This window comes from Cryptomeria japonica, chromosome 10 (assembly GCF_030272615.1).
Source record: "Cryptomeria japonica chromosome 10, Sugi_1.0, whole genome shotgun sequence".
Taxonomy (NCBI): domain Eukaryota; kingdom Viridiplantae; phylum Streptophyta; class Pinopsida; order Cupressales; family Cupressaceae; genus Cryptomeria; species Cryptomeria japonica.
This window is the reverse complement of record NC_081414.1, coordinates 277888573-277915504: the sequence shown is the minus strand read 5'-3', so window position 1 is coordinate 277915504 and position 26932 is coordinate 277888573. Positions and strand designations below refer to the sequence as shown.

Here is a 26932-nt window from a genome sequence, read left to right as displayed (position 1 = left end):
AATTAGATACCTTACTACAAATGAATTTTTGTAGCACCTTACTGGTTTCCTTTTATGTATTTCCTTTCTATGTTCTCTGCACCTTGTTCTTCTCTGCTTTCCTTTTACTGTTCTCTCTACCTTTGCTCAACTCCTTGCTGCTTCTAGCTATCTCTGCTTTCTGAACTCTAATCACAGGACTTTGTTGCTCTCTATCTCTGGTCTAGCAACTGCTCACAACAACACTATCTCATAATTCTCTATATTTCACCCTTCCACACTACGCACACTTCTCTCTTTTCCACTTTTCTTCAAGGTTCCACACTTGTTTGATCAACAGTAACTCAAGTCTTCAATACCTCTCAACAATACTTCACATCTATCTTTGTCTCTTCACCAACAACTATCTCAATTCAATCACATTTACTGCTCTTCTCTATCAGTTATCCACTAGGGAATGTTTTTTCCCTCTAATTTTACAACATAAAAATTAATTTATTTGTCTCTCTGGGATTCGGTTGGCAACAGATTAGATTTTTTTCCTTGGATAGACCAATCTACATTGAATGACACCTCTCTGTGCTCCAATTATTCTTTGTACTTAGTTTGTTGTATTTAGCAAACTCAATCTGCCTCATAGATTTGGTTCAGCCACAATCGATCTCCTCAAGCCTTTCAATCACCTATAACAAGTCCACCATTAATCCATTATTTGTCCTCTGTCGACCTCTGCATTTATTGGATCGACCGACTCTCTCATTTGGCATCCTAGCAAATATGTTTGATCACTTGGGATACACATGTCATCATATTCTTCATCCAAGTCACTCTATCAATCCTAATTAGCATCCTCGTGGTCCTCTGAGTCTACCGACTCACAATCATGACATCAAAGTCGGTTACAAACTTTGATTTTTTTGGAAAACTAACCATTCATCTTTTCGACAAATGACATCTGATTTGCTCCTTACATGCCATGTCATCGGGTTAGACTTGGTCAAGGCTTATGTGGATTATCGGGTTGCCTGAAGGTATGCAGTCATCTTCCTATTCAACGTACAAGTCACAATCCATGTGGACCATTGATTCTATCTGCTTGCAAGCGTGTTGTCTAGATCACATGGTCAATCCGATATTAACTCCATGTTAGCAAAACACCCCACTCTCAGCCAATAGGAAAACTCTGTGTCAAAACTGCCTTACAACTCATCCATGCGGCCCCACCTTCAATGCTGAACACTCAACGTGGACATGTGGCATCATCTTGCAATGTCGCACTGGTTAATGTTCCTCCACCTTCGATCGCGGGATCACGGGGACCATCAAATCAAGTCGTATGTTAACTTCTCTGCCACGGTTAGCGCCAACTTTAGCCGCTTAACCATCCAACACCTTTTGATTGCAGTTAAATCATCACCATCTATTTAATGTACATGCAAAAAGATGAACCTTTAGTAGTCTGAGCTTTAACTTAGTCCCGTTGACCTGTTATTAAACACTCCTTTTTAGGGCCCGCTTAAGCCAATAACACCGTGACACTTGGCTGCTCCGAGACATATGGTGGCTCCTCGCAATCCTGTGACGAGTAGGATGGTCAACTCAGGTCGTCATGGCATTGCGAGGAAAGGCAAAGGGGCCTACGTGAGGGGAAATAAATAAAAATAAAAATAAAGCACGCTTAGACTTAGGAAAAGAAAATAACAAAGGGGCTGACCAAATATTAATGCCTAGTAAAAAATGACGTGGCCCCCTCCCGACGACTAGATAACCATCAGCTTAAGTCAAAAAAGGTAACACAAAAATATAACAGGTTTAAGAGTTTTAACAAAAGGACTTGATCAAATAGGCTTAAACCCTAAACCCTAAGCTTGAGGGCAATGATAGATACCCAAATGAATGGTACATAACAATGAGAGGAACTTCCAATCTTTGGTCATGACACATTTGCCAGAGATGCCAACTTGTCAATCTAAACTCCCACTGCATCTTCATCAGCCAAAGCCCTACACACATATATGATTTTCTGCATGATGACTCTACAACCTGCAACACTTGTTGTTTTTCTGCATCACTTGTTGACACCAATGACAATAATGCCAACAATCTCCCCCTTTGGCATTGATGTTAACACACACACACATGCAACTGACACTCTCCCCCTTTGACAACAATGGAAAAGGGGCTTGCATACCACCTGCCATAAAAATTGTATACTTCTTCTCCCCCTATAGACGTTCAGCCTGGACAATGCCTGTAAATTGATATTTTCTATAGGTTCCACTAGATGAACCATTATTACAATATAAAAAGAAGCATTGATACTGCCCATAAGAATTTTAGAACTCCCCCTGAGACTATACATGAGGTTCAAGGAAGAAAAAATTGTAAGATAGTATGCTCCCCCTGAACCATAGACCTCAATATTGCATTTAAGTGATGAAGGAAGTGGAACAAAACCCAACTTATATCTTAGATACTTAAATGTATCCTTTGGAAGAGGCTTTGTGAAAATGTCTGCAACCTGCTCACTTGTGGGAACATATTCAAACCTTTAACTCCTTCTCTGCAACCTTCTCCCTGAGAAAATGATACTTAATTGCTATGTGTTTTGTCCTTGAATGCATAAAGGGGTTCTTGGATATATTTATTGCACTTGAATTGTCACACATGATGGGAATAGGATCCAAAAACTCTACTTGAATGTCCTTTAAGGTCTTCTTCATCCACAAAACCCATGAACAACATGTGGTAGTTGCTATATACTTTGCTTCAGTTATGGATAGGGAGATAGAGTCTTGCTTCTTGTTGTGCCATGAGACCAATCTGTCACCAAGGTAGAAGGCTCCACCACTGGTGCTCTTTCTGTCATATGCGCAACCTGCCCAATAAGCATATGTAAAGGCTTGTAAAGTGAAGTCTCCTTTCTGTGGATACCACAAGCCATAACTAAGTGTTCCCTGTAGATATTTAAAGATTCTTCTAACAACATTTACATGTGATTGCTTTGGAGCAGCTTGGAATCTGGCTACTAAACACATTGCTTGCATAATATCAGGCCTTGAAGCTATGAGATATAATAGATTGCCAATTATGGATCTATACAGTGTCTTATCTACATTAGGTGACTCATCATCCTTGCTTAGTTTGCACACCATGGGAGTACTAACCAGTTTGTTGTCCTTCATTTGAAAAAATTTCAACAAGTCCTTAGCATACTTGGTTTGTGTTATAAATATTCCTTTATCTAATTGAGAAATCTACAAATCAAGGAAATATGACAACTCTCCAAGCATTGACATCTCAAACTTAGACTACATTTGGTCAACAAACTCTTTGCATAAAATGTCCTTCTTTCCTCCAAAAATGATATCATCTACATACACCACAATAATGATCATGTGGTCTTCATCCACTTTAATGTACAGGTTGCTATCAACATTTCCCTTTTTGAAACCTTGTTGATGGAGTTACTTATCCAACCTAGAATACCATGCTCTAGGTGCCTGCTTTAGACCATATAACGCTTTTCTCAATCTGCACACAAATTTATCATCTTCATGTAGCTGAAATCCTTTAGGTTGCTCAATATAGACCTCTTCTTCAATATTGTCATTCAAGAATGCAGATTTGACATCCATCTGATATACTTTGTATCCTTTATGGGCTGAGAATGCCAAGAACATTATGATTGCTTCAAGTCTAGCAACTGGTGCAAATGTTTCTTCAAAATCTATGCCCTCTACTTGAGCATGTCCCTTACACATAAGTCTTGCTTTGTTCCTTATCACTTTCTCTTCTTCATTCATCTTGTTCCTGTAGACCCATTTAGTCCCAATGACATTCTTGTCTGCTGGCCTAGGAACCAAATCCCATGTTTTGTTCTTTTAAATCTGCAGCAGCTCTTCTTCCATAGCCTTCATCCATTTCTCACTTTTGCTGGCCTCATCATATATTTTGGGTTCCATCTCAGTCATAAGGCAAAAGTTTACTTGTTAATTATTCCTTGCCAGTCTTCTTCTAGTTTGTACACCCTCATTTTTGTTGCCTATGATCTACTCTTCAGGGTGATTCTTTTGCACATATCTATTTGGAGTCTTGTTGGGTACTTCTTCTTGTTCACTTTCAGATTGCTCTTCATCCTCACTGTATGATTCTTCAATCTGATTTATTATGCTTTGTTTCCCTTTATGTAGATCTTCATCCACTCTTACATGTACACTCTCAATCACCTTCTTTAGCCTCTTGTTGAAACATTTGTAGGCCTTGTTGTGAGTTGAGTAACCCAAGAAGATATTTTCATCACTTCTTGAACCAAATCTTCCTAATCCATCTTCATCTCTTTTGATGAAGTATTTACTTCCAAACACCTTGAAATACTTGACCGAAGGTCTCCTATCATACCACAGTTCATAAGGTGTCATGTTGTTGTTCACCCTTAATTACACTCTATTTAGTGTATATACAGCAGTGTGAACTGCCTCTTTCCAATAAACATCAGGCAGATTGTCTTCATTCAACATTGTCCTTGCCATCTCTTTGATTGTTCTATTGTTCCTATCCATAACACCATTTTGTTGTGGTGTCCTAGGGGAATAATATTGTCTTCGGATTCCATGTCTCTCACAATGGTCTTCAAATTCATTTGATATGAATTCACCTCCACGGTCTGGTCTTAAGCACTCCAACTTGCTTTCTTTCTCAACCATCTTCCTAAAGATTTTGAATCTTTCAAAGGCTTGTGATTTGTCTTGCAAGAAGGTAACCCATGTCATCCTTGAGAAATAATCTATGAGTAACATGAAGTATCTTTCTCCATTTAGAGCTCTTTTTATTCTAGGTCCACATAAATCAGTATGCACCAGTTCTAAAGGCCTTGTGATAGAATATTATTTTGTTTTGAATCTGACCTTGGTTTGTTTTCCTCTTTGACATTCATCACAAAAGGTGCTTGCTGGCTTAATGATTTGAGGTATGTGTCTTACATACCCTTTCTTGCTTACCCTGACAAGGCTATCAAAATTGATGTGGCCTAGTCTTCTATGTCATAATCAGCTCTCATCAACTTGTCCCATCATACATTGAGACTCAAAACACTCCTTCAAGTTGTATACATTTCCATATGTCCTTTTAACTTCTATAACCATCTTACCACTGCTCTCTTTTCTAATTTCACAGCCTTTGGAATCAAATGTAAATTATATCCTTTGTCACACATTTGACTCACACTTACCAGATTGTGTTTCAGACCTTTCACATAATAAACATCGTGATATTTCAGTTTACCATCAATGTTTAGTGTACCTTTACCCTTGATTTTGATTAATGAGTTATCTCCAAACCTTACTGAACCACCATTCTAGTCTTCTAATTTGATAAATTTCTTCTTATCACAAGTCATGTGATTGGAGCACCCACTATATACTACCCATAAATTCTTTCTTTCTACATGTAGGGCAGTTTGGACAATCAAACTTGACTTAGCTTTGTCCTTTTCTTTTTCAACTCAAACTTGTTTTGATTCTTGCTTCTTTTCTACTGTTGCATTTTGATCTGATTTTGTCTTTGGTTCCAAAGGTGACATTTTCTTCTTTTGTTTGGCTACTCTAAGCTTACAATGTTTTGCAATGTGGCCCAAGTTTTGACAGTGATAGCATTTTACATTTACATTGAACGATGAATTTGAAAATCTTTTATAGGACTAAGATACAGCTCTCTTACATTCATAAATCTTATGGCCATACTCATTACAATGATAACAAACAACATTGATATCCCTAAGAGCAGCAAATTGATTTCTACTTTCAAAAATAGGAGGAGACCTATGCATAAGTCTACATTCTGTAATCATATGACCATAAGTATTACATTTATAGCAGTAGTCATGGAATTGAGGTACATACCAATCATTATTGAAGTGGTTTCTCATTTGTCTCCTTGGAGAATCATAGTTCGATCTTCTTGAGATCACCCTTCGTGTATCCTTGACCTTTGTAAAGCCTCCATTATCAACATTGGCTTATCTTTTAGGATCAGCATGCTGGTTTCTTGACTGATTCTTTGTAGCAGCAACATATGTCTTCTTCTCATTAGGCTTGCTGACTATGAAGGTTTGTTTTACTTCACTTTCACTTGAAGAGGTGAAGAGTATTTCCTTGTTTGATAGATCTTTACTGTTATAACATTGTCCATTTTCAAATCCAACTCCATTGATGTCCTTACTGTGTTTCTACTTAACATTTTGTCTAATGCTTCGGTGCTGCCATCAAACTCAATCATCATGTTTAGTTCATCTTTCTTATTTTAAAGTTCTTTTCTGAGACCCATAATCTCTTCCTCCAACTTTTTATATTCTTTCTCTTTGTTTTCTAAATCTGATTTAGTCACTTCATACATCCTTTTTGCTTCTTCCAACTGAATCTTCAAATCAGAAATTGTTTTCTTTGATTCCTAAAGAGATTGGTTTAGTAGCTCTTGTTCTTCAGCAACAGTATTCCTGTACTTCTTGAAATTCTTTTTTACTTTTCTCAGATCTTCCAGAGCACTTATAAGTTCACCTTCTAGATCAACTACGACTTCAACTTCTTCCTCTTCATCACTACCAGCTTGAACATCATTTAGTACTCCTTGTACCATAAAAAGGTTAACCTCTCTTTCTTCTTCACTATAATCATCATAAGAGACACTCTCTTCATTTGTGGCATCATCTTCAAAGGTGTAAAGACTGCTCTTTTTCCTAAAACTTTTTCTGCTTGGTTTGTAGGATTTCTTCATCTTTTTTCTACCAAAAGGTTTAGTGTATTTATTCTTATCTCCATCTTCCTCACCATAGGGACATTTAGAAGCAAAATGTCCTATTTTACCACAGTTAAAGCACTTGAAAGGCAGCTTGCCTTTGTACTTTCCCGAGCCTATTTTGAGTTTCCTAACAAAATTTTCTACAACAACATCAAAATCATTTTCATCCTCATTTGTGGCTTGTTCTTTTCCTTTCTGTGTGGTGTTGAAGGAAACTTCTCTCTTTGAAGGTTCTGCACCTATTGTTCCCATTTCATAGGCAGACAAAGAGCCAAACAATTCATCCATAGAGAAAGTTGTTAAGTCTTTAGCTTCCTCAATAGCTAAGACTTTTGTATCATACTGTGAAGTTAATGATCTCAAAACCTTTTTGACAGTGACCTCATCTTTTAATTCCTCTCCAAGTCCTCTTATAGCACTTGCTGTCTCATCCACTCTTTGTAGGTAATCAACTATCTTCTCTTCTTCTTTCATTTTTAGGCTTTCAAACTGAGTTCTTATATTTTTGTAGCTTAGCTTCTTTCACTTTGGCATCTCCTTCATATATCTTCTGCAGCTTGTCCCAAGTTTCTTTTGCTGATGTTCAATGCATGAATTTGAAAAACTCTATATCTGATAGACCACTTAAGATTGCATTCTTGGCTTTGGCATTGTTCTCATATTCCCTTTTAGCATCCATTTTTCACTGGCATCCAAACATCAAAGCCTAGGGAAGACATGTAGGTTTCCATTCTTCTACTCTAGAGGGCATAGTCGGTGCCATTAAAGATAGGTCCTTTAAAAGATGAGGATTCATTCCTAGCCATTGTGTTCACTAACCAGAATCTACCCAAGCTAGAAAAAGCTTTTACCACAATGGGAACCTAGGATCTAATACCAATTGTTGAACACAAATGGACATTGAGAGGGGGGGGGGGTGGTGAATCAGTGTATTTTAAAACTCTAAGTTCAGTGTGAAAATTTTAGAAATGTAATGAAAACACACACACACACAAGAGAGCATCACATAACACCAAATATATGAGGAAAACCCAATATGGAAAAACCTCGATGAGAATAGCTGCTGGAGTCTACTACTCCGGCAATCCAACCTCACAGTAAATAACAGTTTACAATATTTTTTAGGGCACCAACCCAAGGATCACCAACCCCTGATATTCTCAGCACCAACTCAAGGAGAACCAACCCCTAGTTTTATGAACACCTACTCAAAGGAGAACCTACCCCTGCTCTGAGCACCCACTCAGAGATTACAAAAAAAAAAATTCATTCTAATACAAATTAGATACCTTGCTACAAATGAAGTTTTGTAGTACCTTACTGGTTTTCTTTTATGTCTTTCCTTTCTCTTCTCTATGCACCTTGTTTTTATCTGCTTTCATTCTACTGTTCTCTCTACCTCTGCTCAACTCCATGCTGCTTCTAGCTATCTCTGCTTTCTGCACTCTGATCACAAGACTTTGTTGCTCTTTGTCTCTAGTCTAGCAAGTTCTCACAACAAAACTATCTCAGGGTTCTCTATTTCACCCTTCCACACCACACACTTCTCTCTCTTTTCCACTTTTCTTCAAGTTTCCACATTTGTCTGATCAACAACAAAACAAGTCTTCAATACCTCTCAACAGTACTTCACATCTATCTCTGTCTCTTCAACAACAACTACCTCTATTCAATCGCATTAACTACTCTTCTCTATCAGTTCTTCACAAGGGAATGTTTTTTCCCTCCAATTTTACGGCATAAAAATTAATATTTTGTCTCTTTAGGATTAGGTTGGCAGCATATTAGATTTTCTTCCTTGGATTGACCAATCTACATTGAATGACATCTCTCTGTTCTCCAACTGTTCTATATACTTAGTTTGTTGTATTTAGCAAACTCAATATGTCTCACAGATTTGGTTCAGCCACAATCAATCTCCTCAAGCCCTTCAATCACCTGTAACAGGTCCGCCATTAATCCATTCTTTGTCCTTTGTTGACCTCTGCATTGATTGAATCAACCAACTTCCTCATTCAACATCCTAGCAAATCTACTTGATCACTTGGGGTACACATTTCATCATATTCTTCGTCCAAGTCACTCTGTCAATCCTAATTAGCATCCTCATGGTCCTCTGAGTCTACTGACTCACAATCATGACAACAAAGTTGGTTACAAACTTCGATTCTGTCAACAAAATAACCATTCATCTTTTTGACAGATGACCTTTGATTCGCTCCTTACAAGCCACATCATCGGGTCATACTTGGTCAAGGCTTATGTGGACTATCGGGTTGCCTGAAGGTATGCAGCTGTCTTCCTATTCAGTGTCCAAGTCACAGTCCATGTGGACCATTGAATCTATCTTCTTGCAGACATGTTATCCAGATCACATGGTCAATTCGATATTGACCTTCGCGTTAGCAAAAGACCCCACTCTTAGCTAGCAGGAAAACTCTGCATCAAAAAGGACTTAACAACTCATCCCTGAGGCCTTACCTTCAACTCTGAAGACTCGGCGTGGGGACGTGGCATAATCTCATGATGTCGCACTGGTTAACGTCATTGCACCCTCGATTGCAGAATCATGGGGACCGTCAGATCAAGATGCACGTTAACCTCCCTGCCACAGTTACCATCAACTTTATCCGCTTAACCATCGAGCACCTTTTGATTGCATTTAAAACATCACCATCCATTTAATGAATGTGCAAAAAGATGCACCTTTAGTAGTTTGAGATTTAACATAGTCTTGCTGACCTGTGATTAAACACTCCTTTTTTATGCCCGCTTCGGCCAACAACACTATGACACTTGGCCACTCTGAGACAGATGGCGACTCCTCATGATCCCGTGATGAGTAGGATGGTCAACTCAGGTCATCACGACATTGCAGGGAAATAAATAAAAATTAAATAAAGTGCGCTTAGACGTTCGAAAATAAAATAACAAAGGGACCGACCAAAGATTAATGCCTAGGAAAAAAAGACATGGCTCCCTCCTGACGACTAGATGACACTCGACTTAAGTCAAAAAAGGTAATGTAGAAATATAATAGGTTTAAGAGTTTTAACAAAAGGACTTGATCAAAGAGGCTACCCTAAACCCTAAGCTTTAGGGCAATGACAAAGACCCAAATGAATGGTACATACAAATGAATGGAACTTCCAATTTTTGGTCATGACACATCTTCCAGAGATGCCAACTTGTCAATCTGAACTCCTACTGCATCTTCATCAGCCAAAGTCTTGCACACACACATGATTTTTTGCATGATGACTCTGTAACCTACAACACTTGTTGTTTCTCTGCATCACTTGTTGACATCAATGACAATAATGCCAACATATAGATGCCCTTTGATATCTTTTTCTCCTTCTAGGGCCAGTAAATTTTTTCCCCACTAAGGGTAAAATAAATTCAAGGTGTTCTATATTTTGACAGCTAAAATAGGTAGCATATGTTTCTGCATGGTGTCTAAGGAGGAGAACTCATCCATTTCTCCTAAACCCTTAGAGACTATTATATTTTTATCTACTTATGTTATTTATATTGATGGTAGGTTGCATCTAGGACACTGTCATTTTGCAAGTCCATCATTCTTTATGTACAAATCACTACCTCCAAGCTTATTAATGGATCTGTAAGGGATTGAGGTGTGAGTTCTATCTTTTAATCTGCAATCTCTGGGAATAGTAGTTGATCCCTTTCTTCTTTATCAGTCATTGATATTATCAGGTTCCTTTTTGGTGCCTCTTAAAGGAAAGTTTTCAAATCAATATTAGTCTTCTTATCCATTTTAAAATAGTGTTCCCTATTATGGCCAATATGGTGGTAATTTGAGCATATAGACAGTGTGTTTTCAATAAAAAAATCTTGTTTCCACATTCCCAGTTTAGAGTGAATCATTATCATATTATGAAAGGGTTTTTGAGCATCAAGGATGATGCACATCCAGACTAGGGATGTGGAATTTTTGAAAAAAGCATTATCAAGCTTAATAAGGATCCCCAATGTATTTCCTAGGATTTCCAGTACCTTTCTTTCCCTATATTCCAATGGAAGTGAATGAAGTTGTACCCACGCTGGTATGAATTTAATGATGGATAGGGAAGGGTGGAAGTTGGGTATCCATGGTTGTATGAAAAGACTAGCCCCATCCATAAACCATGTCTTCTTTTAGAGGATTTGATCTCTGTTTACCTTGCTATTGAAGAGGACTACATAATTGCCTAGTTTCTCCTCTAGGAAGAAGACATTGCAAACCCCTTTCCAATGATATTTTGTCCAATCAAACAGCTCAAACATAGTCTGGATATGGTTTCAAAACTTACCGATAAGAGCTCTTCTGTGTTAATCTTAAACATGCGATGCAAAAGCTTCATCTTCAAAAGTAATCTTTAGTCCTTTTTCATGACCAACTTATTTCTCTAGGTCTTGAGGCCTCTATGTTTGAACTTTCCCTTTGGGGACCCATATATGATGCATAATCTTGTGGTTCTGAGTCTTGGGCTTATCTTGCTGGCATATGTACCCTTTTCTTTTATGAAAGAAATGGTTCTTTCCACATCGTTTATTCTTATTGTGTTGATGCCATCCAAAGCCTTCACCTTGGTGATTCCATTTTGATTTGAAGGGAGATTTGGAACGGGTAGGGTTTCGTCAACCCATTTTTAAGGTGGGTTGTGGGCCATTTTCTCCCTCTAATGCAGGTCTGCCAGAATTTCCCCTTGGCCTTTCTATAAAATCTGATATATTGTCTGGCAATGATCTGGGCCAACTTATTTATAGAGTGTGATGTTTTCTTAGTATTGGAAGGTTAAATGGCTTGCTCGTAGGGCAAGGACAAGGAATGGGTAAACATATTAGTTGCTACAGGTATTTAATAGTAACATCCAACATAAACTTATAATATTCAAATTAATACCTGTCATAATCATATTATCCCACTGGATAGCTTGGGTTCTTTTTATAGTACCTCGTAGAAATTCACCTTTATTACTTCTCTTGCATGCACTAGAGGAATATGGGGTACTACATTTTCCACATGATCACCCTATATATTGGTAGTTACGCCTTGATGATAGTTCATGGGCTTCTCATTTATCTCTTATGGATACTTTATTTCCTTACCTTACATTACACAATGATGTTAGAGCTTTAGTGAGGAACTATCACATTATGATTATGGTGGTTTTATGAAAGCTAGTTTGCATGTGGAGATATTTAAACTTGTTTTATCAACAAATAATTCTTTGCATGTGAAGTTATTTACATTACTTGCTATTTATGAATATTTAGATGATGATGTCTTGCTTATTTTTCATTTTATATTATATTTAATTGTTAGATCCTTGCAATAATTTTATTCACCTTATTTTCTTTATAGTTACTTAACTTAACACACACATTCTTTGCTTGTTTTTCTAAACCTAGTGTCGAAAATAGAACATAGATATATCATAACTTCTCATGGTTTATCATTTAATCCTTATTCTCTTACTATCCATATGGTTCATGTGTCTACCAGATATACTTTTCATGTTGCCCCAAATTCACATGATTATAATATTATGGGGCATACACACTAAATCTTGGGAAGAGGCACAATACGAAGTATGTTAAATCCTTAGAGAAAGTATGAATTAGCCCCTATACTACTCTGTAATATTGTAATTTGTCACCTCTTTGATTAGTCTATATGGTACAAGAAACTCATACTATGCCATTGTATGAAAATCTCGAAAGTTAACCTGCAAAAAGGTTTCAAGGAATCACAAAACAACATAGAAGAAAGTCAAAAGAATAGAGCAGAGCCATGTGTAGGGTTTTGAGATGATTTTTCCTGAAACTAAGCGGATTCCATAGTGATTTTTTTTTATAAAGAAGTTGCGTCAAATTGTTTCGCCTCCTGCGTTTTTTTGAGCTTTACCCTGAATTTTTATTGGATCGAAGAAGGTTGTCAAGAAAAAAACGTTCTTTTTTAGGGTTTCTGAGTGTGGGTGTAGGTCTATGTAGTCTTGTGACATTGGTCATTGTCGCATGCTTTGTTTCTTTCCCATTGAACTCTTCTGCTTCTCTAGGGTTTCTAGATCACAAGGCTGAAATCCGAGGCACAAATTTCTAGAGGAGACCACAACAAGGATTTGATGGCCTGTCAATCATCAGAGAATAATAGTTTGACCATGAAGGCATTGGATGGTTTAGAGATGAGCAGGGGAAATGTTATGGTGAGTCAGGTTCATGGTTTTGTGAATGGTGTGAATGTTGGAGGCTTCTCAAATTTAACCAAAGAAGGATGAGCTGAAAATGAAGCAAAGGCTAGGGAATTTACTAATAGCGAGAATGAAGGTAAAACTTTAGCATTTATGTTTCCTGATGAAGTTATTGATGCAATAGATGATTGTCAACACATATCAATTATATTATTTTTTTCAGAGGTATTCCTATGGAAGTCAATTTTTATGGGTGGGATAAATTAAACTGGGAGAATCGGAGATGGTAAATTGAAAATCTGAGGGGCTTAGGGAGAGGATATGTATCTTGTACCTTTAAATATCCTGAGCATGTACAAGTTATTTTACAGTATGGAACTTGGGTAATTTGTGGGCAAATATGCTACCTTTAGGCATAGACCTTAGACTTTCATCTTGAATGTTCCTCAAGATCTCGTTATCCCATGTGGATTGAACTCCCCTTTTTGAACCTTGCTTTTAGACCTTTTTTGAAGGAAATAATACATCCCAACTTGGAAAAGTTATCTGGTGTAAGAACATTTTACACAGATTTGCCAGTTTAAGGGCACATCCTCGTGCTTGTGTTGAAATAGATTTGAACAATCAACTACTTGAAAAATATCAAGCTAATTGGTCCTGGATTTAAATTTTATCAGCCAATAGTTTATTTAAATAATCCCCCAATGCATGTTTTTTCTGTCGACAAGATGGCCACTTGATTAGGGATTGTCCTGTCAGGAAGAGTAGGTTTGCTCAATCTTCAACTTCCGGCCCTGCCAGTTCTCAGCTTGTCCAACCCCCACAACAATCCTCTCCACATTCTAAGGCTCTTTTTTCTCCTCAAAATCAGGTTTTACCTTCGTCTGTTCCTCAGAATGTTAATAAAAATGCCATGGTCATTGCACCTTCTCATAAGAATGTAATGGATCTGGAAGGTTGGAAGGTAGTTAGGAACAGAAAAGAACCCTCTGAACCTGTTGTACCTCAAAGTGGCCTTAAGGAATCCCAGAATTTACCACCTTCATCTGTTCCTCCCAATTCTAAACCTTCTGAAATGTCATTCTATGTCTCCCCCTCCTTGTTCTAGACAGAGATCAAGGTATCCCTCTTTCATTCCAAAAAATTCTCAACTCCAAGACCAGTCCCTTGTTCTTGCAAATCGCTTTGATGTGCTGCCAAAGGTGGAAAACCCCCTTGAATCATCTTTGTCATGAATTGCAAAATTATTTCTTGGAATGTCTCTCCCTCAATGCAAGTATGGAGTCTAATGTTGTCTTTCTCTGAGAAGTCAAACATAGTGGCCCTCGCCTTGCTGCTTCTCTATCCAATGTATGGAAAAATGCCACTTTTCTTCATACGTTGCATAATGAAGGTATGGGGGTACTATTTTAGGTTTGTCTTGTTCGACGAGTAAGTTTGTTATTGTTAAGGTTGCATGTTAAGATGAGTAATGTTGACTTTAATAAATGGTTGCATTGCTGCAATTCTATTGGGGTTGTTGATCCTATTCATAATAAATTTTCTTTTCATGCCCATAATTGGTACACTTGGTCTAATTGCATACTTGGCCCTGACAAAAAGATTAGCAGGTTAGATAGAATTTATATTTCTCCTAACTTGCATCTTAATCAAGACTCCAATGGGATTGTTGTCAAGGTTGATTACTCTACTTTTCTCTCAGACCATTTCCCCATTGTTTATACTATCCTTGGGTGTGATTTGAGAAGTGTGGATATTTAGTTACCTTATAAACTTAATGTTTCCCATCTTAAAAATCCCTCTTGTTTGGCTGCTTTAGTTGGTCTTTGGAACTCCTTTCCTAAGCCAAAGGATGACGATTCCTATAGAGAATGGTGGGAGAATGCAATCTCTCAGTGTGCTAAATTCTTACATGCCTTTGGTAAAAGAATGGCTTGGCAGTGAAACGTAATGAAAAGTCTCTTCAAGGGAAACTTGTTCATTCCAGAAAACTTCTTATCTCCAATCCCAGTGATCTCAATATTAAAACTTCTATAGCTATGATTGAGACTCAACTTCGTAAGCTAGATAACTATAAAGGCCAAGGAGCTAAAATTCGTGCTAGATTACATTGGATTAAAGAAGGTAATAGCGGCTCCAAATACTTTTTTAACTTTTTTAACTTTAAACATAGAAAAGAGCACATTGGAGCCATTAAGGATGAGTCTAGACAACTACACACTAACCCCGATGAGATAAAACTAATCTTCCAAAAAAATTATGAGCATTTGTTTAGAGAAGAGTCTCATTGGCAAGATGCTCAATTAATATTGGAGGACATTATTAAGGACTATATCCCTAGGAAGGTGGATTGTGAATATAGTCATTTGGATTGTGAATATAGTCATTTCCTAGATCGTGAGCTTTCTATTGAAGACCTTGAACATGTTGTGTTCTCTATGGCTCTGCACAAAAGTCCTAGGGTTGATGGGCGCTCAATGGAGTTTTATCAAGCCATGTGACCTCACATAAAAGAGGACTTCTATCTTTTATATTTAGAGGCTTTTCAACAGGGCTCTCTAGGGACTAGCATTAACAAAGGCCTTGTGAAGCTTCTTCCAAAAGGTAAGAATAGAGACACTATCTCAGGTTGGCATCCTATTACCTTGCTGAATACTTCTTATAAGATCATAGCCAAAGCATTAGTTATAAGGATGAAGCCAGTTGTGAAAGAGATAGTTAGACCAGAACAAACAGGGTTCATTGGTGGAAGATTCATTCTTGATAATATTATGTTAGCTTGGGAATCAAGTGAGTGGGCCCAAGTTTCTAATAAATTATCAGAATAGCAACCCTTGTTGGAGAAAACCCGAGGGCGACCCGGCAGTTGCAGACACCCATGACCCAATAGATGCAAAGCATATACAAAGAATACCCACGACCAGCTGAGTTGTGTTTAGAGGCAGATAGCAGTGCTTTATAGAGGAAATTCGATTAAATTCGATTTTTTTTTATAGAAGTTTGAAATTCGATTAAATTCAAACCTCATCCATGAAAATCGCCGTATCTTGTGACTTAGCTTAGTTCTCATTTCGCTGATGACAATATGCTCTTCCTTCAAAATTTTGAGCAAGAAATCAATAATGTGCTTGAGGTTTTGAACTTATATTGCTCAGTTTCAGGTTCAAAGATTGCTCATCACAAAACTGAATTTTTTTTGGTATGGCCTGTTCCAGTACCACATTGGATTCCTATAGAATGGAAACATGTTAAGCATGGGCAAATCACTCGCTACTTGGGCATTCCTTTTGGCTTGGGCGTATCCCTTTTTAATATGTGGAGCTCGTTTACTTCAAAGCTAAAAATGAAACTTTGGAATTGGGTTTGTCTTTAATCGACAAAGTTCAAGTTGTAAACCGTATATTCCTTGCCTCTTATGTTTACTATTCATCTTGCTGGATGCCTTCCAAGAAGGGATATGAGGATTTAAATAAATCATTCATCAATTTTTGTGGTCTAACTGGGATGGAAAAGTTGGTTTCAAGGCTACTTCCTGGCTACATTGCATTCAGCCTAAGGCCAAAGGTGGCTTGGGCCTTTTAGATCCCAAGACACAAGGCATTTGTCTTGCTACTAAATGGATTGACAGAGTTATTTTCGGAGATGAACCTTGGAAATTTTTGGTTTGACATCGTATTAAGCTCGTTGTTGTCAAGAAGAAATGGTATGATGTTAGATCGGTTGATAAGATCCTTCTTGCTCCATGCTTTTGTTTAAGAGCATTGTTTCCTCTTTAGTCCATTTGGAAAGCTTGACAAATTTTTTGCAAGTTTTTAAATTGGAAAGATTGCTCCCTACATCATGGGTTCAGTTTGCATCTTATTCCATTTGGTGGAATAGGCTAATTTAGTACCATGAGCAACCCCTTGCTATTACCTCCTTAGACAAGCTTATTACCTTTTAAAAAACATACTTAATCACTTTGGCGGTCTTTGGGATTTTAACTCCTTTGATTGGTTCCCTTGGGAAAGTTCTAAAAGCCTTTTTTTACCTTAATAAGAAGTTTAAAGGGTTGCTGATTTTTGTGATATCTTTGGTTCTAGTGGATCTAGTTATGAAACTCTGCACTCCTTTACCATGTGATTTCAACAAGGATTGGTTGTGGCTATCCAAGTTCCCTTTCTATTGCTTTCCTCTTAAGGAAATTTATTTAAGTATCCTTCCAAGTATGCCTTAAAATCCCAGACTGAATCAGAAATGGAGATGCATGCTTCCTGAAAAAACTTGGATGAAGCTGAGTAATCAAATATGAGAGGTCTCGAGCTGACGCTAATGCTCAAATGTTGGCTTGTCAAATCCTTCATCTCAAACTACTAGTTAGGGACAGGATGAAATGTATGATCGTTCAACCAATCAAATGTCCTTCTTGTCAACATAAGGAAAGCTTAAAACATATTTTTGGGGATTGTTCTTATGCTAAAATGAAATGGAAGGTTGTCTTCAACTACTTCCCTACTTTTTTTGAGAATGGTGCTTGCTGGAAAGTTGCTATTTTGGGCTTTGGCATGCATAATAATGCAGTAGCTAATATTCTAAGACACTCTATTTTACTTAATATTTGGAATTGCAGATGTTTGGCAGTTTTCTCTAATCAGTTACTTCACCAAAAGACAAAAATGCTTTAAGTTTACTTGGACTCCTTGTTTCAAGTTGTCTCACTTTGTCTCACTTTGTTATCAAATGCAGAGGGCCTCCAAAGAGCTGGTTGATTCTAGATTGCTGCTGAAAAATGTTAAACTGCAGATTCTCAGGCTTCACAAAAAAGACTTGTTTTGTTTAACCCAGTAGCAAAGATATATCAAATTTTGATTGTAAGCCATATATGTATGTTGTATGTTGTCATGTTGCTGGTTATGATTTTGTAAGAGAGGTTTATACTTTATTTGAATATTGTCATGTTGCTGGTTATGATTTTGTAAAAGAGGTTTATACTTTATTTGAATATTTTATTGCTGATTTAAGTGGACAACTGTGTTGATATTGTTGGCATCCTCTTTGCTGCTCTCTTATTGTATCTATTATTTTTTCGTTGCATTATTTTCAATAAAAAAGAACTTCATAGAACACGCAGAACTTAAAGAAACCTTAGTAAAGTACAAAAAAATATATGTACCGGTGAGTCGGTGACTGGCCCGTGCTCTGGTTATGATCTACAATCTCTGAAATAAAGCTGCATTTTCCTGAAATTGCCCTTTTAGATTTATGTGGAAGATATTTTTGGTTAGATTTATCTCTTCCCATATGCGCATTTCCTTCAAGTTACCTTTTCGGAAGTGTTGTACAGAACCGTGAACGTACACTCTGAGTTCTACGATATGCACGCTGAGCTCTACAGATTGAATCTGCACCTTCCCCGTTTGGAAATGTGCACATTCCATTAATGGCTGAGAAGAATAGCGATATGCTAGGAAGGCTTTATCTGTTAAAAAGTCGCACTCAGTATATCAATAACTGGATTTTGTTGGTGCCCTAACACACATAGATTGGTACCACCTTGACATGGTGATGATCTTGAATTGTCGTAGTAGTAGATACTTATGAAAGAATGGGGCCAAATGCCTCCAATGGTGGCACACCATTGTGTGGGAAAATATCAATCTACTCTTATTTTTTAAGTTTTTAAATGTTAACCCAAATAATTTAAAATATAATTATTATCATAAGAGTCGAGAGAATTTTTAAAAAATAAAATAAAATCATAAACATAGTTGCATTATGTATTTATTATGGTTTCACATATTTCAAGTAAAGCTCATACATATCCAAAATGTTCTAATTATACTATGATATTATATTTGTGAGACGTATTCATTTGTCAATTATATCAACTAAACATAAAAGATATTTGATAAATATAGAAGAGCATAATTAATTTTTTGAATATGAAGAATTTGATAAAGATAAGGTGTACAATTTATCTTTATTTTATACAATTAATTTTGTGAGACATATTCATTTGTCAGTAATATCGTCAATTAGACATAAAAGATATTTGGAGAATATAGACCACCAATAATTATTGAGAGCATTTTGTCCTTATTCTCTACACAAAATATATAGAAAGTAAAGAGAGGGTAAAAACTCACATTGAGCATGCAAACTTTTATATATTATTAGCATTGTGTATGATATACTATAGCTAGGATCCATATATGCCAATGACTTAAGATTGATTCATCTTGTTGAGCTTTGAAAGAGATATTTCAATGAAGTAATCTACAATTAGATAGATTCCATTCTATATCAAGCAAGAATGTGAGAAAAAATCCTATATTATAATATACAATGAACAAAATTAGATTCTTCGGTCCAATAAATGTGTCATTGGATAATTTTAGTTTATCCTCCATTTGTGAAAAATATAGGGACTACACATATTCAAGAAATATAGAATAACTTAAATTTATTTATGCATAAATGAGTTAGTAACTTAGATTTTTGGAAGAAAAAAAATCTTATTATGAATTATTTTATTTCAACTAGCTTTATTTTTCTAGTACTTAAGAGTTGATGGTAATACACTCCTAGAGAGGACAATCACCTTTGCAGTCATGTTACATAATTGGATTTTTATTATGCCTAGATACACACATCAATTAATATTTAAACCTCTCAAAATTATTATAAGGCATTACAAGGTCAACACTATAAGTTTATAAAGCATGAAGATACTATTAATTTTAATATCATGATTTAATAAATTAAAAATCTGTTTCAAAGAGCATTATCTTAATGCACATTTTTCTATTCAAATTATTACTTTGGGTCACTAATTAATAAACATGAATATGGTTTAATAACTGAGTTGCTTTGTCCTTAAATTAAACCATGAATTAGAGAATATTATATAATCATAATCTAGATAATCAATGTTCTATAAAAAATATTATAAGGATATTATCTTGAATATAACCAAGATTGTTATTTATCAAGATAGTAAACATATTGAATACTACCAAAGGATTTTCTACTAAGATTTAATATTATCATCCAACATATACCTATCATAATCATATAATTCAACTAGATATCCTAAGTTCTTATCATAGTACCCTTTAGAGATTCACCTTAATTACTGATCCTAGTTAAAATTAAGAGAATATAAGGTACTACAATTTTTCACATAGTCAACCCATATAAGTGTATAGCTTACACCTTGATGATAATTCATTAGCTTCTCATTTATATATTATTGATAATTTATTTTCTTACCCTAAATTAGGCAATGATATTAGAGCCTTAGTGGGGAGCTAACACATTATGATTAAGGTGAATCTGTATATGCTTCTTTGCATGTGAAAACATTTATATTTTTGTATCAACAAATACTTCTTTACATGTGAAATTGAATATTTTTTTTATTTTTATTTTTTTGATAAAAGTGGATAGAACCACTGAACTATATTAAATTTTAAAAGTTTTTTATAGTGTCTGGTTCAAAAAGCACTGAAGGGAAAGAACCAGTAAGAAAACCCTTCGGTATTGCTTAAGTAACACAAGCCTATTCTACCCAATACCAAATGCCCATTGGCATACTACATCAAAAAACCCATCCCAATTACATAAGCCGCATTAGATATAAAGGAAGCCGCCAACATAAGCATATAGAAGGAAGATTAAAGTATGATCACCGAAGGATGCATATCCATCGCTGCCAAAAAACACCAGTCTGATGATAGTACGACATCGGGAATGATTATTTCCTAATTATTATCCAGACGGAGCTAACTGGCGGCGATAAAGGCAATAGATGGGATAGGTCAAATCATACTGGCTGGATTGAAGGTCCGCACGTTTCTAGTAGATTTCCTAAATTTGATATCTACTTGGACATAAGAGATAATAATCACACCGTTTATTGTGTGCTTTTATCTCAAGTTCGACGTAGTTTTTATTACAACCTTGCTTTGGCCCCGTTTCGGCTCTGCGATTCTGCTAGCAGGTTTCACATTTGCTCTGTTAAACCGGAGGAAGCGAAAATGGGGGGGGATAGGCTCAGACTGGAACTCGATAAAATTGACGAGTTTAAAGCTAAGCCGACGGTGTGGTTCGTCTGTTTGGAAGGCGACATAGATAAATTAATGGAAAGCATGAAGGGGAATGATGAGAGACCGTCCAAGCAATTTGTGACTCCCTGGGAGGACAGAAGAGTTACCATGGGGGGTATCTCTTTCAAAATTAATGAAGAAGTTATTGCACAAGCAACGGGACTATCTATGGAGGAGAGAAAATGGAAAAAGCAGACTCGCATTGCGGATACCACCAGCCTGAACCAGTTCTTCCATAAAGGCGAAACCCTGATGAAGAGGGTGGGCAACTTCAACTGGGAGGAGCTCCCATCTTCGTGGGATGAGGTCTATTACAATGTGATGAAATACTTCATGCTGGAGGGAATGTAGGGAATCTTTTATTACTACCATCTCCCTTTCCTTAACCACCTGAGAAATAAGGACTACATTTCCATTCCATTTTTCTTGCTGCATTCTCTGGATTCTAATGTCAAGGATATTGCCAAGGCCAAGAAAAAGGGTAAAGATTTCCCCATCCTTCACCAGGGCCTCATCCTGCACCTTTACAACTTCCACCTCACCCTCTGCCCGCCCCAATCTATCTCTGTCCAAAATGTGACTAATAGCAGTCCCTCAGCCTACCCTACTGCTAAACATAATGCTAGCCCCCCTCGACTTTCGGAAATAGGATCTTGCAACAAGAAAAATAAAAAGCACCCCTTGAAGAGGTTAGAACCCCCAAGAAAGTCAGAATCCAAGAGATTGATTCTGACATGGAAATCACTAACGAGGCTAACACCCCCCGCCGCTCAAGCAGACTGGCCTCTAAACCCCCCAAAAAACCTCTGAGAGACCCCTCCTCCTTGCATGACACTGGGAATGCAAGCCCAAATGATAGTGTGGTTCTTTTCTACCATACCCCGACCCCCCACTCTGTCAGTTTCACCGATGCCTCCGAAAGCCCCACAAATTCTAGGAGTCCGGAGATTGGCCCCAAGTCCCAAACAAATTCCCCCTCCCTGACTCTCAGGTTTTAGAAATTGATGGTTGTGGAGGAGGCGAGTAGCATAAAGGAGGAGGATGACAACAACCTAGCAGAGCTAGGGAAAAAAGTGGAGGCCCTATCTGATAATGTGCAGCATATCACCAACAGGTTGGAGGCTGTGGAAACCAAAATGCATGATGTTTCTAAATTTGCGTTGAATGTGATGTGTTGTTCGACAACCACCTTGTGCCTTCTATGGGAAATTTCTTACAAAGGCAAAGGAAACAACGATGAGGACTACAAGGCCCTGTTCAAATTCCTCATAAAGGAATGAGCAAGAAAGCTCCTCCCCAAGAGGAGCCACGGGAAAAAGAAATGAAATGTCTCTATGCTACAGAAGTCTATTTTTTTGTCTACTCCTGGCAACCTGCGGGTGGATAGCTTTAGTTTATGTTTTTATTTGAACCTTTATGCTTATTGCCCTGCGTGGCAAATGTCTAAAACTTTGTCTAATACTTTTTTATATCTGTTGAACTTACGTAGAATGATCATAGTTTTTGATAGAGGTAAAGGGCTGTAACTCTACTGTTAATATGCTGACAGTGGTTCTGCCACTGTTTTCTTTGTTGTTCCAATGGGTTAGCCCCCTTGTTTTTTGACTACTTTTAATATCAAAAACATTCCCTCGGCTACCCCATGCAAGGCCCTTTAATTTTTTTATTTTTTTAAAATATATTTTATACTAGCAATTGAACCTTGGTGTGCAATAGGTACGCCTAAACAGTGTGGAAGGTTAAATAAGAAAAAATCAATATATTACTGACACACATTTGTCTAATACATGAAATCAATTGATAGGTCATTAAGTAGATAATTTTTATGCAAAATAGATCTCACTGGAGAAGTGATAGTTTGAAATTAATGATACATACTCTATATCCTATTATAGATCTTTTGTTTTGGCACAATTAAGGAGAAGATAAGAATAGATTTTTTTGGGATCAACTTTATACGTATTGAGTACATTTTCTTGAAAGTTTCCAAGTACTTTTCAACAAATCCATTTTGTGCATATTTTATGAACATAGAAAGCCATGACAAGACATCTTTACCAAACAATTCGATCCCACATAATTGATCATAATAATTAAAATAACTATTATTTGTTTTCCTACAAAATAATATTAAACTAGTCTATAAATTATAATGAAATACTAAGTAAAATTTAAATGATATTTATTATCAATTAATAATTTAAATATAAATAATTAATACATGTTAAAATTGTTCTATGATATTTTTATTAAATTTTAAATAATATTTTTTATCAACTTGTAAGTCAATATTTGCATATATATAATATTAATACAGTCTTTAATAAACTTCAATCTATATTATATAAAATATAAATAATATTCTATAATATATATTATATATTTCATTATTCATATTTTTAAATATAATATCATACAATATAAAACTTATTCTATAATACACATAATTTATTATTTATATATTATATAACATATAATTTATCCCGCTCCCTGTCCAAGGGCAGAGGCAAAACCCCCGCTAAAGAAAACGCATTGTCTTTGATGATAATTCTTCCTCTGAGGATGTTGAGAACGACAATCCTTCCCCTGATTCCAAGGTTAAAAGGAGATCCTCCAGACTTGCTTCCAAAAGCTGCAAAAAGAAGACCTCGCTAATCGAGAATCTGGACTCTAAGGAGGACCCCATTGGGGACAAGGAGGAAGAGGGCCCTAATACCACTATGGGGGCCTCTGATGGGGATGTTGTGGATGTGAATGCGACTGGGGACCCCATGGTTCCGACCACTATTGGTGCCGCTGACATGAGTATCTCTAAAATGCAAACCTAGGACCCCATTGATGTTAAGGATAAGACCCCTATGAACACAGGCACTGAGGGTCTTATGGGCATGGAAATCTCTGATAGCAAAGCCCTGGAATGTGGTAATTTGGACCCAGAATTAAAAATGGCTGAACAGGTGATGCATTCTATCCCTCTGATGGGCCTGGATAATGATAGTGATAACTCCCTTGCTGGTGGTGTGCCCAAAGAGACTGAAGAGACTACAGATGACATGGCTGCTGAGAACCCCTAGGATGTCCCTACTCTCCAACAAATGGAAAAGTTGAGCACGGATGTGCTGAACATCACGCAAATAATTGAAAACCTCGGCCCTATGCCTGATCTATAGACTATCAAGGAGGATGTCAACTGGTTCAAGAACAAGATGGAGGCTTGGGAAGCCCAAATGGTGGGCCTTAACAAATTCCATGTGCAGGTTTTACATAGCTCCGCGCTCACCCTCTCTCTGCTGAGGGAACATTCTGCGGACATTGAGGAGGACAAGCAGGAGGCTAGTGACCTCTACAAGTTCTTGACCAATGAATGGAACAGTTCTATGGATGCCACTGGGGTGCGCAAGGCACCCCTGTAGTTTGTTTTTTGTTTTCTGCTGTTGTTTCTAATTTCTAAAGACTTGGTTCCTTTTTGTTGATAGTTGCTGTTAATTGTTGTTACAATGCTATTTCTGCACTATGATTTTTAATAGTTTTACTATGTAAAGGGTCAGTGCCCTTATTCTCACTGCTTCATTAATAAAAAATATATAATTTAAATATAAATATAACTTATATTTTTTACAATATGTAATATAAATATATAAATAATTTATATATATTATATTGTCATCTTATTTATGCATTATCAAAGTTATAGTAAATTACATGTTTTCTCAAGTAAGGTGTTGGCAAAAAATAACAGTAGTTGCTAGCAATAAAGTGCAAATGAATGCTCTAATCAAGATGATAGGAGAGCATGCCATTTCATTCATTGTATATAATATAAATATAAATATAATGAATAATAATTGAGTACCCTTTCAAATGTAAAGGGAAAAATGTCACATAGATAATTAATAACATTACTAATATTATTAATATTCTTTTGATTGAGTATTTGCTTTGTTACAATTTTTAAAAAATTATTTTCTAAAAATTCTTTAATTAATAATGTAATGCTTGTCGAAATACCCTTGAGAAAATAGTCAATAGCCAAACTAACTAACAACAAAGATAATTAAAAAAAAAAACATCTACCAATGAGACATAGTAAACTACCATCACTTCCAAAACATAAACTAACATAACATGAATGTGTGAAACATCAAGAAGATAATCATAACTAAGTACAACATATAACACAAGCGGAAATAACATCTTAACTATTAACATTTCATTACAGGCAAATGTCTGATCATTGTTTCCCTAGGATATCTTAACGTCACTACTTACTAGCAACAAATTTTACAACAACAATATTAACATTATCACTATAAGGAATATGAATCACACACTCTGAATCATAATGAATTCTAATTTGAATAACACATACTAACAAACCTGACACGTTATACCTGAGATATCTCTTCTCAGCACAGTACATGACTTGACCTACTGCATATTCCTGCACATAAGCCTACATAGTTAGATACCCACATTAGATCTATCAAATGTTAAATAAAAGATCAACATGTTAAACCATACACAAACTAAAACTGGATCAAACATCCACCAATGAAATTACAAGGGTAAACATATATCCTAGGAAGAGAGACAAGATCAGACAAATCAGAAAAGCCTGACCTAAGGGCTAGACCTATAGTCTCGGGGGCTCATCGCAGATGGCCTTGCCTACAAATGCGTAGAGACTTCGTAGTTCGACTAAAAATTTCCAAAAAAAAGCGGGTATGCAACCCTTTCTAGGGCCTCCTACCCTAGAAAATTCTCTCACTAGCTGCCACCCACTTAGGTGAAATAGAGACGAAGTCCTAGATAAATCGATATAAGGATCAAATATACAAATGTTCCACTACAAAACTTCCCCAAGGGTTCCAAAACACTGACTCCAACACTAAGGAAAACCAATATGATACCTTGGAGCAATAAGAAAATACAAAGTGCTAGATATAATTTTCATCTTACACTAGAACTAGGTTAATACCAACGCAAAGCATCACTAAACCTCTGACACCTAATTCTACATGAAATAATTCTTAATTTCAAAGTAATATCTTCATACAAGAATATATTTGGGATAGCTATTGATTTTAAGGGATCGCCTCTAACATATTGAATTAGCACTCGTCCTCTTGGTTCCTATCCATTCTACCACTTAAGAACCAACATTACCTAATACTAAATTAAAGGTAACATACCTATATCTAAAGGGTTTACATACTCAGCTATCTATCTCAATCCAATCAGAATTCAAGTACAAGATTCACTTAAAAAATAAAACACACTTTACCTGATACTAAAGAACCATAATCTAAAATTATGAATTACATCACCATTGTGCTCCTCAAATATAAAATTTCATTTAGGATTATAATTTACTAAAACATATGATTTATATTCAATTATCGGAATCTAATATAATTCTTAAAGTTATATTTCAAAATAAAGGTACTTAACCGCATGATTAATTAACTACATGAGATAACATGCATATGAATCTAAAACTCGACCACTCCAACCTCTACAGGGAATATACTACCTAGAGGTAATTTGGTCAACAAACAGGTCAACTCAACTATACTAAACCTCATAAAAGAGGAAATTGCTAAGAATGACATCAACAAGCCATAACACGTAATACAATTTTATTTCTTAGAATCATAAACTTATCTAATCAAACATTAAGAACATTAGGTATGCACCTTACCTTTTAACATTATCCAATAAGCCTTACAAAATAGACATTTAAACCAAACACTCTGACACCCCTGTCCTATACAAATACACTAAATCAATTCTTTAAGAATTAAAAACTCTCAAATACAAGTTACACTTACAATAATGTATTATTCTAAATACATATCTTTAATCTAACAAGTC

The 26932-nt window shown here is 36.2% G+C and overlaps 1 long non-coding RNA gene across 1 annotated transcript; it reads left to right on the top strand.

Moving 5' to 3' along the window:
* Positions 1-12206: 12206 nt before the first annotated feature.
* LOC131040677 (uncharacterized) lies at positions 12207-17979 on the top strand. The gene is made up of 2 exons (XR_009104910.2): positions 12207-13107; positions 17697-17979. It is a non-coding gene; the product is annotated as an uncharacterized LOC131040677 (long non-coding RNA).
* The last annotated feature ends 8953 nt before the right edge of the window (positions 17980-26932 follow it).